This window comes from Rhinatrema bivittatum, chromosome 2, assembly GCF_901001135.1.
Source record: "Rhinatrema bivittatum chromosome 2, aRhiBiv1.1, whole genome shotgun sequence".
Lineage (NCBI taxonomy): Eukaryota > Metazoa > Chordata > Amphibia > Gymnophiona > Rhinatrematidae > Rhinatrema > Rhinatrema bivittatum.
This window is the reverse complement of record NC_042616.1, coordinates 453738728-453757867: the sequence shown is the minus strand read 5'-3', so window position 1 is coordinate 453757867 and position 19140 is coordinate 453738728. Positions and strand designations below refer to the sequence as shown.

The 19140-nt window shown below is 46.9% G+C and overlaps 1 long non-coding RNA gene across 1 annotated transcript in view; it reads right to left on the bottom strand.

The window, feature by feature from the left end:
* LOC115084941 overlaps positions 1–18896 on the bottom strand; it is a 43247-nt gene extending 24351 nt beyond the window's left edge. Inside the window, exon 1 of the long non-coding RNA XR_003854680.1 lies at positions 18600–18896. This is a non-coding gene — a long non-coding RNA (uncharacterized LOC115084941). The remainder of the gene's footprint in view (positions 1–18599) is intronic.
* Between the last annotated feature and the right edge of the window lie 244 nt (positions 18897–19140).

The following is a 19140-nucleotide window of genomic DNA, read 5'->3' as shown; positions in this document are numbered from 1 at the left end:
CTCTAGAACAAGTGGTCATGAGATGGAGGTTGAAAGGGGGTAGACTCAAGGAGCAATCTTAGGAAGTATCTTTACAGAGAGGGTGGTGGATGCATTGAACAGCCTCCCACTGGGGGCCGATGATAAATCAAACGCAGAAAGCAGGTGCTGACTTTTCAGCGCCCGCTTTCTTAACGCGCGCATGGCACCAGTAAGGGGGGGGGACACCATGTTATAAACAAATTAGGGGGTCGCACAAGCGACCCTAGCGCCTCCTGTTTTTGTCTTTCCCACATCCAGGGGCCGAAGCAATACAGTGCGCTCGGCGCACTGTATAACCCGCACTCAGACACGAGTTAAATAGGCGCTAATCCACCCCCTATGTAACCCGCGTCCGAGTGCTGGTTATACAGTGCGCTCGGCGCACTGTATAACCCGCACTCAGACACGAGTTAAATAGGCGCTAATCCACCCCCTATGTAACCCGCGTCCGAGTGCGGGTTATACAGTGCGCTCGGCGCACTGTATAACCCGCACTCAGACACGAGTTAAATAGGCGCTAATCCACCCCCTATGTAACCCGCGTCCGAGTGCTGGTTATACAGTGCGCTCGGCTGACTACACTGTATTTCTTCGGCCCCTGGATGTGGGAAAGACAAAAACATTATCTGAATTGAAGCAAGCATGGGATAAATACAGAGGATCTTCTGAGGAAGTGATGGGCATTATAAAACTGAACTGGGAGGAGGAGCAGGCTAGATGAGCCATAGGGTCTATTTCTGCTGTCATGGTTTGTTTACGTTCCCAGCAGATTCTTGTTGTCATTGTGGCTGTGGTTTTTATCAGGGATCCCTGCCCCACCCCCTTTCGAGGTTCTCTCAGACGCCAGAAGAATAGCACAGAGAGCACGCACAGTCGCGCTAAGTAGGAGGGCACCATCCTGACCCTCTGCGGGTGCCGTCGCGCCAAACCAGAGTTGGGGGGGGGGGGGCACCCCCCCCCCCTTCACTCTGGCCCGTGACCGGCACCGCTGTAAGAGGAGCAACCAATCCCTCGTCCCGGCGCCTCGGTATAGTGCAGTCTTTACAAGCCCTCTCTCCATGGCAACAGCCCGGCAGCTGGGAGCCGTGTGCAGGCGGCTCACGTCAAAGCCGACTCTTAGCAGAGCTAATTACACATCTCGTACGCACAGAGCCGCTTCGCAGAATGCACGCGGACGGGCCGTGTGTGTGTGTCTCGCGCGTGCGCGCGCGCATACACACACACACGCGCGCGAGCCAGCACAAAGCCTTCATGGGCAGGCACCGAGCCAGCCCCCAGCTCAGATCACATGTCCTGGGGAGGGCCCGCAGCGCAGGCCTGTGGTGGAAAGCGGTGACCCGGGGGAGAGGGGGGGGGCACACTGCAGCAGGTACGAGCAGACGATGCCGGTCGCAGGCCAGGGCCCCCCCCCCCCCCGCTGTGTTCAGGGTGGAGTGTCCACAGGTCTGTTTTATATATTTTACCCAAACAGCAGAGACTGGTTGAAAAAACAATCTCTTGTGCAGGCAGGGCAAGGATAAGCAGGAGAGGTCAAAAATTGAAAGAGAGGCGGTGTCATGGGGGAGGGGGGTTTCAGTTTGTCCTTCCCTGGCTCTGGGATGAAGAATGCCAGTCCTCAAGTGCTACAAATAGGTTAAGGGAGGGGGTTACAGGTCTGCAATAAATAAGTATTCAAGAATTATACATTCAAGGAATTTAAAAAAAAAATGTAAAAACCTTCTCACCCACCACACTTGGTGCTCACGTCCCCTTTTCCACATGCCAAGTTGATCCATGCTCTGGCAGAGATGTGCAGGGTGCTGCTCTCCGGAGCAAAGATCTGCCAAGTGCAAGCAGGTCTGTAAGCTGGCATGCACTTAAATCACTGCGGAAGCCTCCAGCCCCCTTCATCCCACAGATTTAATATTTGAAAAGAAGCCTAAGGAATGAAGGGACTGGGACCGCCCCAGGACTGCCAGCTCACAGCTGTAACAATTAGAGAGCACAGCCACCCTGAGCCCCTCTGCTAGGGTGCTGATGAGCTACGGCCAGGGTGGCATCAGAAGGAGCAGGGAGGCAGCTGCACTCACAAGTGAAGTCCATCACTCACGTTTTGCTAACAGCATTCCCCAGGCCTAAAGATTCATGAAATATATTTACATGGGATTTGGAGCAAAGAATCAGCTTAGTTTGCATAAAATTTGGCTATCCTAGAAACCAAAACTGCATGTAGCACTCAAGAACTAATATTTTTCCAGCCCCAGATATGGTATCAGCCCAGCCCTTATTAATGCATCAAGTGCAGAAAATGATGAGCTATAAAGCGTACAAGTCTCTTGGACGGTAAGTGGCCTTACAGTGCCAGCCAACCATGGAGAAGTTTCATGCACTCTCCCAGTGTATCATGCAGTCTCTCAGCACAGTACATAAATCACACACACTAACCCATGCAGTGCAGCCTTGTACACACTCCCAATGGGAGATCATAGCAAAAAAACTCAGAAGGCTCCCTGATGAGTGCCAGCATGCACATCCCAGTGACACCAAAGCCATGTAGCAATTTACTATTCCCAGGCCAGAAAGACAACGGGAAAGCAGTCACCGTAGCAGGACCTTTAGAAAGCACATTACACAGGCCCTCATGCAAAACAAACATCCCACTGCTCACCAACTGAGACTGCGGCACTTCCTTCTGAGGAGCAGAGCCAGCAAAAAGACTGTCAAAGCCTGGGACCGTGAGCTGGTCGCACTCAGCCCCTGAAGCAGCCCTGCTCAAGAAAGAAACTTGTCACCAGAGGGGGAAGAGAGGCAAGAACTGGGGAAAACTAGAAGCTGCAGCAGTGGTGGCGGGGGCAGATGAAGAGTGGAAGCATGGGGTATGGATTCTCTTCCAATTCTCTACAGCAGAGGTTCCCAACCTGGGGTCTACGAGACCATCCCAGGGGGTCCTCCAGATGGGATGCAAGAAACTTTAGCTGAGAAGAAAACAAGCAGGCTGCTATTACCCGAGCTGCTGCCACAGGCCAAGAGTTACAGTGAGGTCTATTATGGCCCCCAAAACAGTGTCGCACTGCTGCAGATCAGGAGGAGGGACAGAGAGGTCTCAAACTGCACTGATGCATGTTTAGTGGAAGTGGGAAAGAGGGCCTGGTTGCAGCCCTCAAGATTTACAAACCTCACTGCTGCACTTCCTGAGGATGGGGGGGGGGGGGGGGGGGGGGGGGGGGAAGAAAGGTTCATAGCCTCTGCTTCACAGAGGAAAGCAGGGATTTCACAGCACTGAGAAAATGTTTCCCACAACTACCATATGGCTCTGCCACTGGTTACGTGTGTGCATGTGTGTATCAGGGGAGAGAAGGAAAGGACCCCAAGTATCATGATGGTCAGAGAGGGGGAGGGAGGTCCACACAATAGCCAGATGTGGATAGGACATTAAAGTTATTTCAGGGGGTACACAGACAGGCAAGGAAGCCTTCTTCCCTTTGAGAAGCAAGCTATTTTGTTTTTTCTAAAATCTAAAATTATTTTGTGATCAAAGTTTTCTGTGTTTGTAAGAATCATAACAAAAAATAAAATATAAAGAGACGAGCAGGCTAAAAGGGAGTCCATTTTCAAGGAGGGTATGTGGAGAAACGCCCGTTTACCCACATAAAAAGACCCCTTTGAAAATTGCCATTCCCCACCACTGAAAGCACCTGTGCTGTGAACGGCATGCGGGGGGAATAGGAGCAGAGCTAGGCAGAGGGAGGGAAAGTCCATGCAGAGATTTAATTTTGAAATTCTCATGCATAGAGATGAAAAGTATGCAGTAACAAAAAAAAAAAAAAAAAGTATTGGCTTTCCCCCAATGGCCTGAGTTTTTAAAAAGGAAATTCTGTGGGCCATTTCCCTTTGAAAATTAGATTGCAGGTACTGTTTCCCCCCCCCCCCCCCCACAGGGGGAACATTTTTGAACTTGCTTCCAGTTCCCCATTGCAGCTGGTCTGGAAATTGAAATGGCCTCAGCCTTCATTTATAAGCGCAATGCTTTAAATAACTTTGGAAACTGCCCTCCCCATGTATCTAGTTTAGATAAAAAATGTTTCATACATTTATGAATGATTTTGGCATGCAGCTCATTTCTTTTATGGCAAAAATTTTAAAAAGTGTGTGGAGATCCATAAAACATTTTTTTTTTTAATTCAAAAAGTCCTGCTCTAGGGCCAACTGCTATTCTGGTACTGGGACTGGGTCTGGGTCTGGGTCACCCCCCCCCCCCCACACACAGCTCTGCCAATGCACCTCTCTCCTGCCCTGCAGCACCGCCCGCTGTTCTGGTGGCATGAGGACTGGAAGCTCAGGGTGCAGAAGCCACCAGCGTGGCTGCTGCTGAGTGCACGGAGCTGGAAGTAAGCTTGCTAGAAAATGGTGAAAATACTTTTGAAAGTAGTAAGTCAAAGTTCAGAAACTGTGCCTGAAACTGCAGCAAACACCTTGAAAAGAGCCAAAAGCAGAAGAAAGCCAAAGCCAAGACTGTGTGCAAAATATCCAGAAGGAATCTGAATGACAGCAAACTGCAAGTAAACCTTTATTTTCTGACCTATTTAAGCAACACAGTAAGCCTAGAAAACAGCAAGATGTGTGGCGAGATTCCACTATATGGGACTCACCGCTGGCCCTCTGGACAGAGAATATGTTGGGAAAGTTTTATTAATGAAAAGCTTAAAAAAAAAAAGAAAAAAAAAAAAAGGAAGAAGTTTTCCCTCCCAGCACGAGAAGGCTTTAATTCATACTTCAGGAAGCTCTCAGTATGATGTGCCATTCAAAGCTGGGAATCACCCATTGGCTTTTTGGAACCGGTAAGAAAAAAGGTGAAAGACATCCCGGAATAGAAGGATTTCACTGCAACTATCCTTTCACAGGACATGCAGGCCGATTCAGTAAAAGTCACGGAAGAGCCGGCAAGCAATTCAGTATTTAAATGAGGGCCCGCAGTAAAAAGAGGTGCTATGGACACTAGCGCGTCCACAGCACCTCCTTTTTTGACCGGAGCGGCGGTTGTCAGCGAGTTTGACAGCCGACACTGAATTTTGCCAGCGTCGGTTCTCAAACCCGCTGACATACAGGTTCGGAAACCGGACACCGGCAAAACTGAGCATCCGGTTTTCAACCCGCAAGCCAATTTTAAATTTATTTTACTTTGCGACCTCCAACTTAATTACCATGATATTAAAGTCAGAGGATGAACAGTTTTTACTGCTTTTCTGTACACTTTCCTGGTGCCGGCAGAAATTAACGCCTACCTTTGGGTAGTCGCTAATTTCTGAAAGTAAAATGTGCGGCTTGGCTGCACATTTTACTTAGTGAATCGTGCGGGAATAACTAATAGGGCCATCAACATGCATTTGCATGTTGATGGCCCTATTAGTTTCGGGGGGGGGGGGTGGACGCGCATTTTCGATGCGCTATTACCCCTTACTGAATAAGGGGTAAAGCTAGAGCATCGAAAACGTGGTTTAACAGCCTGATAGTGAGAACAGCGAATGTGCATTTTAAAACGGAAGCCATGGAGGCCTGTGAGATGTGCACCTAGCGGCAGAGATACTGCACAGTGCTGAAAGAGCTAGACTCTGAGGGGTTCTGGATTGCAGACTAGAAAGCAGTGGCTGATGGCCGCATACAGCACCTGCCTAACAGCATCATGACTGGAAGGGAGAGAGGCTCCTGTTGCTATCCTGGGCATATGATAAAACACTTCAGCTGGTCCTGCAAATATGTAAAGTGTGAGAGATGTGAACAGACTGGCCACATTAGTGTGGAGTGTACTGAGCAGGTACAATGCAACCTATGTGGGGTGGAGGGTGGGGCCATGTCTATGTGCTTTGTCCTCAGGCATATATCACAACTGCCCCTCACACTGAATGACCCCCAGGAGGAGGTCCCCGGTGAGAGGTAAGAAAAACTCAGCTGGGACACCACCCCCGTGCAGGCCAGCTGCTCTGCCAAATGGAGCAGGAGGAAGCAGAGTGTCAGCCTGTGCAAGAAGCTGCTGTGAGCCAGGCTACACCTTGGCCAGAAGAAGCAGCAAAGGCTGCAGTGCCAGATACATGTGAGCAGGAGATAAGTAAGCTAGGGCTAGATGAAGATGACAGTGGGGGAAATGGCAGGAGAAAACTTCCCAATGCACTGATGCAGGTGAAAAAGGAGACTCCCCGGATATAACAATTTGAAACCCCTGAGACTGTGGAGCCTGGTATCTCCTGGGGTGATACTCCAAATTCCTTATGATAGCCTGACGGGATCTGAACCCCCTTCCTTTTGTAAGTGCAACAAAAAAAAAAGGGGGGAGAGGAAGGCCAGCAAACCCTAAAACAAAAAATCTCAGGCATCAAAAGAAGAAAGCAACATAACCCCTCTGACATCTGAAAGTCCCAACTCCTCCTCTGATCGCTTCAGAGTCACCACAGACTGAGAAAACATCGCCCTCTGAGCAGGGGACAGCACAACCTCCTGAAGAGGACACCACAGAGTACTGGCAGGGATCACAGGCCCCTGATAGAAATCACTGCTGAACTTGAGAGCAAGGATATAGTCATTCCTTCTGTGTCCTTTAAGAGGTGCCCATCCTTACCAGAGAAGGACACTGTAGGCAAATAAAAGTGCAACATGAAGAAGAAATAAAATTCGGCAACTTCACCACCAGCAAAGTTACTCCCCCTTGCCATTGCCACATGGAATGTGAACAGTATAAAGACAAGTCAGACACGAGAGGCGGTGTTTGACTGCCTGCGGAAAGAAAGATGGGACATGTGCTTCCTGCAAGAGGCCAGGCTGTGCAGCCTGAAAGATCGCCATCGGGAGTGGAGAGACGGTCTCTCAACATGGTCAGTTGGGCAGGATGCATACAACGGGGGTGGCAATTCTCTTCACCCTCCACAAACCTGACTGTGGTGAGCGTGCTGGAACTGTGTCCGGGGAGATGCCTCCTGATGGATGTGGAAGCGGAAGGAGAGAGAGTTTGAACTTGATCAGTATCTACAGCCCTCAAACCAAAAGGAGGAAGGAAAGAACTGTTCCAGGCAGTGAAGCAATTCCTAGTAACGTCCAGGCTCCTGATCTTTGGCAGGGGACTTCGATTGTGTGTAGAGCAGTCTGGATCGGGGCTCACAGCCTAAAGCTCCCTATAATCTAATAGATGTGTAGCGACTGTACTTTCCTAGACACCCAAGCTGCACACAAATCCGCACTGACCGCCTATACGCACAAGCATCAGTCTGCACAGCCAGGTACAGACTGTATCCTCTGCCTTCTCTGGCCACTGCAGAGTAAATAAAGTGCCTGTTGAACACCTCTTAAAAAAAAAAAAAAAAAAAAATCACCCAGTTTGGGAAAGGAGCCTGGCGTTTGAATAATGACCCCTGCATAACCCTAAAACAAAAATAAATATGAGGAAAAGCTTTATGAAAACCAGAAGTCTCAAGCCCTCTTCTGTAACTCCACTCAGGAGTGGTGGGGATGACACCACAAACTGCCTGTGGTCTCTTTAAAAAAAAAAAGTGCTTGGAGAATAAAGAAGGGGAAAAAAAAAAGAAAAAGGAAGGTAACTCCTTTTTATGGCTGCAGCTCAGCAGGATGCACTCTGACATGAGCTGTGGGGGGAACATGAACATGGTTGTTATACCTCCAGACTAAGGCAGAGATGAGGAAACCACACGCAGTCACAGAATGAGCCCCGATGGTCATGGACAGGAGAGGGGGGGGAAAAAAAGTCCTGGATCCTGTCCAGAGCTGTACGAGTCCTTCAAGAAAAAGGGTTAAAAGCAAGCTTATCACCAGCTACAGGACTCTGAGGGCAAAATGCAGAACTCTTCAGAGGTTTTGGTAGGATGTGTGACTGAATACTACCATAGGACGCAATATTACCAACCCTGGAGATACATAAGAACATGCCATACTGGGTCAGACCAAGGGTCCATCAAGCCCAGCATCCTGTTTCCAACAGAGGCCAATCTAGGCTACAAGTACCTGGCAAGTACCCAAAAACTAAGTCTATTCCATGTTAGCCACTGCTATTACTAGCAAGGGTATTTTCTAAGTCAACTTAATTAATAGCAGGTAATGGACTTCTCCTCCAAGAACTTATCCAATCCTTTTTTAAACAAAGCTATACTAACTGCACTAACCACATCCTCTGGCAACAAATTCCAGAGTTTTATTGTGCGCTGAGTAAAGAAGAACTTTCTCCGATTAGTTTTAAATGTGCCACATGCTAACTTCATGGAGTACCCCCTAGTCTTTCTACTATCCGAAAGAGTAAATAACCGATTCACATCTAACAGTTCTAGACCTCTCATGATTTTAAACACCTCTATCATATCCCCCCTCAGTCATCTCTTCTCCAAGCTGAAAAGTCCTAACCTCTTTAGTCTTTCCTCATAGGAAAGCTGTTCTATTCCCCTTATTTTGGTCGCCCTTCTCTGTACCTTCTCCATCGCAATTATATCTTTTTTGAGATGCGGTGACCAGAATTGTACACAGTATTCAAGGTGAGGTCTCACCATGGAGCGATACAGAGGCATTATGACATTTTCCATTTTATTCACCATTCCCAGACTGTGAGCACTGGAGTCCCCGCCCCTCATGGTCCCTGTCACAGAGCACGAGGTCAGTGATGCCATCTCCAGCATGAACTGCAAGAGATCTCTAGGGAGCGATGGGGCCAACTGCTGAGTTCTACAAGACCTTCCAAGCTACGTTAGCTAAGGACCTAGCCAACATGTACAACCCCTTCCTGAAGGAAGGGTCTCTGCAGAAATCACTTCCTATACTGCTATATAAAAAAGGAAAAACAAAATGTTTTACTAACTGAAGGCCCATGTCTCTGATGAGCAGTGCCTTGTTTGATGGGTCCCTCACTAGCCTGTTCTCTTTTTTAAATTTTATATTGTTTTACTTGTTTCTACTTTATTGATTTAATAGTCTTATTTTATAAAGTTGAATGTAATGTATTTTTTGTTTATATTTTTACTGAGTAGTTTTTATTAAGTCATTTTTGTTTGTACATCTTATCTATTTATGATTTATTGTACACCATCTAGATTGACTGTATATAAAATAAACAAACAAACTACTAAGTATTAGCCAAGGTTCTTTTGCACAGACTTGTCCACAATGACCCCCATTCCTCATCTGACCAGCACAGTCATGTGCCATAAAAGGCAGGTATACCGCCAACAACCTGCCCTGTGTACGGGAACTTGTAGCACTGGGAGAGAAACACGGGATTCCCTTTTATTTGCAGAGTCTTGATTAGGAAAAGGCTTTTGACCGGGTTGACCACAGCTACCTTTCTGAGACTTTGAAACACTATGGTATCCCTGGAACTTTTGTCAAATGGTTGTCATGCCTGTATCACTCTGCTCATGGGGGACCCTGTTGTCAATGGGTGGCTGGGAGAAGGTTTTGAGATCCAGGCAGGAGTTAGGAAAGGTTGCCCATTCAGTGCCTTGCCATAGACCCTTCGCTAAGGGTGGTACAGATTAATAAGGCCATCCAGGGGATTCCTGTTCACACGGGAGAGAAGATATCTGCATGTGCTATTAAGACGAAGGCATACACAGACGACATCACTTTCTTTGTCCCAAATGCCAGGTCTGAGAAAGCCCAATGTAAAAAACAGTAGACAGGCCTCTGAAAAGGAGTCAAACTCTAAAGTGAGCACAGCAAATTCCAATGCCATATGGGTAGGTCCTGAGGAAACCAAATTCTCACTCAGAGAGAGGGGATCCAGTCTCCATCTGAAATCTCAGTACTAGGAGTCTCCTTTAGTGGGGCAGATCCAGCCCATAGAAACTGGGAGAGGAAAGTTGAAAGAGGGGAGCAGCTGCACGCATATTATAAAATCCAGGGTCGGCTCGCGCAAGGGGGTGCACAATTGTGCACGAGCCACGCAGCCTGCCTCCGTTCCCTCTGAGGCCGCTCCGGAACTTTTCTTCCGCCCCCCCAGCCCTACCTAGAACCCCCCCCCCCCTTACCTTTATTGAAGAAGTTACACGCGCCGGCCAATGGCCGGCCCGCGATCCCAGGCACAGCGGCAAATGGCCTCTGTGCCTGGAGGCTCAGGCCACGCCCTGCCCCTTTTTGCAAGCCCTGGGCATACACGTGTCCCAGGGCTTGCGCTCGCCGAGCCTATGCTAGATAGGCTCGGCGCATGCAGAGGGAGGCAGGGGTAGGTTTTCGGGGGTTGCGAGTGTATCTTATGCGCACAACCCTTTGAAAGTCTACCCCTTTACTTTCAGTATTCTGGAAGAATAACTAATAGGCTTCATCAACATGCATTTGCATGTGATGAGCACTATTAGGTTTTTTTTTTGGGGGGGTGGGGTTGGCAGCACATTTTCCACGCACTATTTCCCCTTACTGTGTAAAGGGTAATAGCATACCCAAAGCGCACGGCCAAACAGGGGCTAAGTGGTGCGCTCAGCCGAGCGTATCATTCTGTATCGGCCTGAGAGCAGGCACTAATCTGACCCAAACTCTTAGCTGTCTAGTTTCTGCAAATCTTCTCCAGAACTTTTTGTTGAGAAACTGGCCTTAAAATATCTGCAGACATCATGCAGTGCCTTTACAACTTCCCAGCAGCTCATGGCCTGCAACATCCTCTCAAAAACCAGATACCATACTAGAAAAAACTGGGGGGGGGGGGGGGGGGGAAGAGGAAGAGAAAGGAGGAGCAGCAGGAGGAAGGGTCAAACAAAACTGAAACCTTCAGAAAAATTTTTCAAAAGTTCAATTCTGGCATAGTCCCAATTACATAAGAGCAGCCCCACTACAGGAAGGAGTGAGACTTTCTTCTGCGTGCCCCATCCCTGTAACCAGGATGTCCCCCAGCAGCTGGTCTGCTTTCCAGCCAAGGAGCCAGCTCTGACCTGGTGAGGGCGCGCCCCCCCCCCGATAAGAGCGGACTCTCCTGGGCCTCATCCCTCGGGAAGCTCCGGGGGGGAGGGGGAGGAGTGACAAGGAGGTGGCGGTTTGTTTCTGTGCTGGGTGGACTTTGGGATAGTTTGCTTCATTTGTTTTGGTATATTCCTCAGCTACGAAGAAAGGGATGAGAGTAGGGACGGGATTTTAGCAGTGGTATTGAAGGCTTTCCATGCATTACGCACATTCTGTTATTCATGGGCGGGTTTTGGGAGGGAGTAAAATTCAGATATTGTTTTTATTATCTAGGTCTGTCCCAGCTCTCTAGTGAAAGTAGGCGTGGGGTCAGAATGTAGGGATTTTCTAGATTGCTACATTTTGATTATGTAAATATAAAACATACCTTATATTCACATTACATACAGCAGCTATAGAAAGTCTACCTCCCCATGAATATATATTTTTCACATTGTCATCTTTGTGCATCAGATTTCCATGCATTATATGCTTTTCCTCCACTCAACACCACATTTCGTATTTTTCAGGTCCAAAAGCATTTTGAGGGTGAAAGCATATACGTATCCAAAAAACTGAAATCCAACAGCTGGATAAAAGATCCACCCCACCCCCAGAATCAAATCTTGGTGGACGCAGCTTTGGCACCAATTAAAGCTGAGAGTCTGTTGGAATAGGTCTCCAACTTTGCACAGTAAAATTTGTCAATATTAGACCATTCATTTTTAACAAAGCTGTTTCAGCTCTGTCAGGTTCCCTGGGGAGTGTGGGTCAGCAATCTTCAAGTCATGGCACAAATTTCTGATTGGAATGAGATTGGGTCTCCGACTGGGCCACTCCAGGACATTTACCTTTTTATTCCTTAGCCACTGTAGTGTAGCTTTGGCTGTGTGCTTCGAATCATTGCCATGCTGAAGGTGAACTTCCAATTTTCTTGGAGAAGACAGATTTTCCTCAAGGACTTTTCCATACTTTTCCCCATTCATTGTCCCTTCTATCCCAAGAAGTACCCCACGTCCCTGCCTATGAGAAACTTTCCCATACTATGATGCAGCCACCACCATGAGTCACAGTAGGAACGGTGTTCTCTGGGCGATGAGCTGTGTTGGGTCTGCACCAAACACTTTGCCTTTAGTCCAAAAAGTTATGTTTCAGTTCCATCACATCACAAAACATTTTGCCAGATAGCTACAGTATCCCCTCAGTGTTCCTTTGCATATTCAAACAGGATTCAAAATGGACTTTTGAATTGGCTTCCTTCTTGCCACCCTATCACACAGGCCAGATGTGAAGAATGCTTGGGATGATGGTGTCCTGTGCAGGCCTTGCTCAGTCTTGGCCATGGAAACCCATAGCTCTTTCAAAGTTGTCACTGGTCTCTCTATCCATCTCCTCCTTATTTGGTCATCCAGTTTGGAGGGATTGGCCTGATCTAGGCAGGGTCTTTCTTGGTGGTGGCCATTACCTTTTATTTCTTAATCATCTGTGCTTTGCAATTTTTTTATACCCATCCTCAGATTTCTGCCTTTCCACAACCCTAGACCTGGAATTATTTTGCCAGCTCCTTGGCACTGTCTTTGGTTGGGTGTTTGCTTTCAAATGCATTTACCCAGCAGAGAGAACCAATAAGAACTGCTGAATGTATCCTGTCACATGAATCAGTACAGTTCGGGCACTTGTGGGGTTTTCTGAAAGCAACTGGTTACACCTGAGCTTCAATTGTTTAGGACTGCTACAGAAATACAAGGGAAATTGCCACTTATCCAACCAAGCTATTCCCTGTTTTTAGATTTATACTTCATTTCCTGAAGTATACAGGAATATATTTTTCTCTTAGCACTTGTGTGGATGCAAGGAACAAACACTGATTTTATGTATTTTACTTACAGGCTATAAGACAACCAAATGGCAAAAATTTTTGAAAGGAGGTGTAGACTTTCTATAGCAACTGTATGTTATATATGTATGCCAGTGGTTCTTAGCCTTTTTGGGTCATGGATCCTTTTTAAATTGTTGAAAGCAACATACATTTTTTGCACCATGGAGCCCAGGTTAAGAATCCCTGATATATGCTACCTTATTGGCACCATGGTGACATGCAGAACAGTGGAAATGAGCTTAAATTACATATTCAAAATGTTATACTGGATTTTGAGTGCAACAGCACCCATAAACATCTTTGTTTTGGGGAGGGGATGAGAGACAAGGGACTTTAATTGATGTTGCTTTAACTGTCAGTAAAAGCTCTCTTTATGAGAATGTTCAACTGTCATAGATCAATGTAAGAAATAAATAAATCAAGATGCTCTTTTCATATCTGCTGTTTGATTCCCGAGGAGATAAGCACATTTTAAAAAAAAAAAAAAAAAAAAAGGTCTTCAAATGTTTTGCCAAGCCCATCCTTCTGAAATCGGGAGGGGGAGAGAGAGAGAGGGAAGGGGACGCTGGTGTGCTGTTCCTTATCAGGACCCCAGGCACGTATTACAGCAATACATATAACATGTGAATACTGCACAGATGGCATGGAGGAAGGGGATTTTAAGAAGCAGGGGGAGTGGTTACAAGCTTTATACCTTCCATATTAACAAACGAACATACTGAGGGGAGACTTATGAAACTTAACAGTGAAATTGAAAGAGGAGACAGTTTAGTTGACATGCTGATAAATCTAGCATTTAGTACTGTTTTAAACAAAGGCCTCCATAAATTCTTTTTTTCTACTTCTTAAATCAAGGGGAGATGGGGGGGTATTTATTTTTTTAACCTTTTTTCATAATATGCGGTACACCAAGACACTCTTCCAACCTCAGGAATTTTTAAGACTCCCCCCCCCCCTCCAGTGTTGCAGAAATCAAGTAAATCAGGCGGCCAACGACAAACACAACCAAACAAAAAAACCCAAAAACTAATCCGGTCACCAAGTTTTCACTTGTAGGTGGCCCGCCAAGCTTCCAGAGACAGTGAAGAAGAAATTCAGGGGCCGATGGCAACCATAAAACATGATTTGGCCGCCCACTATTCATCAGTAGGTGACCTAATGACCGGCGAGCTCCGGAGGGGATCCTGCCACGCCGCACGTTTCCACATAAATCAGGGAGAAGACAGGCCGCGGCGTGTCAGTCTCACCCCCTGAGCAATGAGACTATTCAGCCCCTCGCGCACAGCTCATTTGGCCTGGAAAGCAGGGCACAATGAATTTGAGCACTTTTTGTTTGTTCTTCAACTCCCCTGGAAATTTCTTTCAGAAAATCTGTTAGGAAATCTGTTAAAAAAAAAAAAGGCTGAATCGAGGCAAATTTGAAACCTATGAGTGGTCTTCAGCAATCAAGGCTTCAACATTTTTACCTTTTTATCTATTAGTTCTTTTATCTATCATTTGTTTTATCTTTTTACTTGTTATTTTATTATTAACAACCGTGTTAATTTGTTTTTATGCCTTTTAATATTATAAATGTTGTATTCATTTTCCTATTGTTTGTAAACCGTTGTGAAAGTAGTAACTAAATGACGGTCTATAAAACCTGTTAAATAAATAAACAAACATTTATATAAGTTTGATTACCTTAAAAAAAAAATACAAAAGTAAATAAATATTTAATATTTCATTCCCCTTTATAGTTGGAGGCCTGGACAGGGGATGCTAAATTTGGTGGTTTTAAGGGCTACATTGGGAAAACGTGAGTATCAACAGGGCTGGGGAGCAGTGGAAGAGGCGAAAATTTCCACAGCGAAGCTTGAAGCCTCGATGATCCGCACTGCTGCTCACAAGTTTCCAACTTGTGCTAATTCAGCTTTACTAAAAAAAAAAAAAAAAAAGTGTGTGTGTGTGTTAACTTGTGTCCAATACTTGGATGTTTCAGAGAAAGCTGTGCAAAAAGAAAAGAAAAAGTGAGGAAACCAATCCAAAGCCATGGCTGCCAGCATGTACCATACAAGCCAGGCTGCCTAAACCTTCTTGCTCTAGAGTGAAATCTCTGCACAGTAGTAAAGCGCTAGCTACAAGTCTGCAGGGAGCATGCAAACCTGAAAAATAAAATAATTCCCCAAGATGCTCTTTTCAAATCTGGTATTTCTTTCTTCCCTGAAAAGACAAGTACACCTAAAAAAAAAAAAAAAAAAGTCTTCAAAATGTTGTGCCAAACCCCATCTTTCCAAAACCGGGCGCGGGAAAGACGCTGCTGTATGGATCTTCGTCACAACTCTAGGCACGTGTTTCAAGGCATGCCAAGGAGTGAAACAAAACTTTAAATTTAAAGCCATCCTGAATCTAGGAAAGATATTAGCAAGTACGCGTTCCAACTTCTTTTATGTCCTCACAACAGAGAAAGCAAAACTGGAACCTTAGCAGAAACAAATGTAAGCGTAACCCAACGGAAAGGCCCAGTGTAAACAGGAGGAGGGATTAGGACCCCCGCCAACCCAATGCATTCCTAGAAGCCCGAAAGCGAGCAGTCACTCCGCGAGCTCAACATAGCACCCAGAAGTTTCAGGTAAGGGGGTAGTGCTGCTATTTTTAGGCAAAGGCTCTGTATCTCGGGGGGGGGGGGGGGGAACTTTTACAAAGGGTGCTGCTGTGGCCGGAGTTTTCCTCCCTCCCCCCAGGGCACCCAATACGCCTTCCAAATGCAGGGCTCTGCAATTCCACGCATGCCCAGGGAAACCCGCGTGCTGCTGCCAGATTCTTTCCACCTTTTACAAAAGAAAGAAATCCCACAGGTAACGTTTCATCCCCTTTTCCAAGCAGCTGCAGTCAGCACCCGGGGCTGGCATTTACCTACAGTGCGACGGTGTTTCATTGCTTAAGGGGCCGGGCCAATGCAATAAATTTTGCGGAAAACTGGCGCTGACTTTTTCAGCGCCTGCTTTCTTAGCACATGCATGATCCCCGCAAAAGGGGGGGGTGCCATGCAATATGCAAATTAGGGGGTCACGCTTGTGCGACCTTAGCGCCTCCTTGCTAACGCAACCCCGCGACAGCTGCCAGTTATGAAGACTGACGCAGGTAAACTCTGCTTCGGTTTTCATAACCAGCGGTCTGCCAGTAATGAAAAACACAGAGTTTATCCTCGTCTGTCTGCAGAGGTTTTTTTCATTGAAGTACCACCAAAAAGCAGCTTTTTCCGCTTTTCTGTACTTCTTCTACATGCGCTCAGCTATTAATGCCTGGTCCAGAGTGAATGCTTTTGCATGTGATGAGCGCTAACTCATTTTCTCTGCATCCTATTGCATTAGGGGTGGATTAGCGCCTATCGGGTGCTCTCCATTGCTGGACCTATGCACTGGAACTCACTCCCAACCCACCTCAGACTTGAACCTTGCATCACCAAATTCAGAGCCCAGCTCAAAACCTGGCTATTCAAACAAGCCTTTCCCCAACACCCTTGATGAATATTGAATTGTGATGGATCATGACCTGAATTTGACTATGACATTATAGTTCACTTGTTGTTTGTTCCTATGCTTCTCTGCTCTCCTTATGGTTTTTTGTACCCCTTACCCTTCCCCTGTTACTTGTAATTTCCGTTGCTTTTGTTCCATGTAAACCGAGGTGATGTTTCGACTAACATCGGTATAAAAGACTTTTAAATAAATAAATATTTAACCCGCGTCCGATAGCGGGTTAAACACTGCACTCGACTGAGCGCAATGTATTGCATCGGTCCCTAGGTAAGTAGCCCGAAGCTATTATCACATTAGAACACGTTCCTCTTCCTTTTCTCCCCAGCCCTTGGGGGAAACAGTGAAGCCTGGGTTGCCATTTGTCCAGCAGGGAGCTTTTCCAGGTATATGTGCAGCCTGTTCCCAGCCCCACCAGAATAATTAAAAAAACGAAACAGCCTGTTCTCTTTAAACAGAAAAAGAATCCCCGCATATGTATGTATGGAGATTCACCACGGCTCAAAGTGCTAGCCCACAAACTAGAAGTAAAAAAAAAATTTAAAAAGTTCCAGGTTTCTAACTTTTTATTAGAACGCCTCAAATGTTGATATTTTTTAAACACCTGAGAAACTGGGATGCGTTTCTGACAGGGAAAGAAGACGAGAGGACCAGGCCGGAGATATTTTACGAAGCATCCTCTTACTAAAAAGGAGCCCTCGCACGGCTACTCTGGTTTTAGGCAAAGTCACTTCTTAGTGCTCACACTAATCACTGGAAACCACTGCTGAGTTCCTGGACTAAACATCTGGGGCCTCCCTCTGCTTTTCTAGGCCGTGACCCGCATATCACAAGGGATAATTTGCTGTGGCACATGCCCAAGTGCCCCGGGTTTGTTTTTTTTTTGCGGGGGGGGAGGGGGCGCTACACCGGGATTACGCCCCCCAAGATTTTCCCAAGGAAAAAGGCAAACGGCCACCTGTCACACAAAGGTCCAGCTCCCTGCCTCTCTCTCTTTACATCGTCTAGCCAGGACCCGCTCCCCACGCAGACAGAAGAAAAACGGCTTGGCTGGCAATTTCTTGAAATCTAACGAACTATAAACGCACAACAAAAAAAACAAACAATGCTCGGGTCCAGAAAAGCGCGGTCAAGCTTAAAAGGGGATGTTTGTTTTAGGCTGATTCTCCCCCTCCCTTCCAGGCAAAGACAAGAAAATCCATACTTTAAGAGAACCTAAGAATCCAGTACAGGTTTATACTGAAAAACAACTGCAGCAACGGAGCGAAGCAAATGCAAACAAACAAACAATCTAGGCTCATTCTGGGGTGTTTTCGCATGGGGGGGGGGGGGGGGGGGGCGCATGGCATGTGGAAAGCGTTAGCCAGGAAGATATTGCTCCATTTTCTCCCAACAGCCATGTTTTCCTGCTATCAAGCATTAACCATGCTCCAAACACCTCAGTCAATTAAAATAATTGAAAAGAATATGCTTTTGTGATGGGAGTAAAGCCTTTCCAACATTTACCACATCTTTTTGGCATCCCCATTTCATTTCGGTTATTACAAAAGAGCGAGGGTGCGGGGAGGGGCACGATTAGGTGGTCACTGCAATGAGCGAGCTGCCTGGCCCTTTAAGAGCCGTGGACGGTGGCTCAGGAGCTGTGAAATCGGAGCCAGCTCGTACATGACGCTTCCCTCCCTTGAAATTAGCCATCCAAACCTTCAACCGTTTTCTAGGGATGAGATGAAGGCCTTAGGCTTTACATTAAATAGCAAAAGAAAGGGGGGGGGGGGGGGAACTTAAGGGAAAAATAAATTTAAAAAAAAAAAGGCTTATTCGGTCATCCCCATAAAACAACAGAAGGAAAGATATTTCCAGGCGGGATTCGATTTCCTCTGTTAGTTCTTTACCCCAACCGATCTTAACCTTTCCTTCTCTGTGGCTTCTGCCATCTCCTCCTCCTCCCCCTTTTAGCACAGGGGAAAAAAACAAAAAACTACAAACCCCAGAAAACTTCTCCTTTGGTTCTGGTTTTCAGAACCTGCACTGCTGCCACAGAAGGAAAGATGAAAAAGCTGCGGCGGGGGCCATCCTTACCACTCCCACACAAACAGAAAAATAATAAAAGTCAGCCTTTGATCACCAAAACACAACACAATCGCTTCCAAAACATCTAGATATTTACAATCATCTCAGGACAACGCCATGGCTCCGCGAAGTGGGAGGAGGGGGAGCGGGGGGGGGGGGGAGATGATTGGAATGATCCCGGCCCGTTCTAGAGAAACCTTTCCGGGGCCGTCACTCACCTCTCAGCCTGCGAGCGAGCCAGCCCTCACCGGGGCTCTCGGCGCAATCCCGTCCCCTGCCTCATCGGCTTTCCCTGCTGGAATTTGGGCTCTTCTTTATCTTGCTCTCGCGCTGGGCTCAGAACAATCAAGCCTCAATGTGTCAGGCCTGACTGGCTGATCGCGGAGGGGGATGAGGGGAAGGGGAAGGCTGGGATCGGGAGGGGGGTGAGGAGGAGGAGGAGGAGGTGCTGGCTGGCGGCTTGTTTTGGAAGGTGATGAGGTGCTCGAGGTTCCTGCAGTCGTGCCTTTGGAAGGAAGAGGCAGGCCCGGGTGTCAATGAGTTCCGCCTACTGTATTTTCCTTTTTTTTCCCCCTCTCTTCCTCTTTCGCAGAGGAGGCTGCTTTAAAAAAAAAAAAGAAAAAAAATCCTTGCTTCAAGCAAAGCCGGAGCCTGCCTGGTCGAGACTGAATCTCTTTTTCCCTTTTCTTACGCATAGGTCTCTTAAATTGGCAGCAGGCCTTGAATTTTCACTCCTCACAAGGATTTCTGATGTGGAAG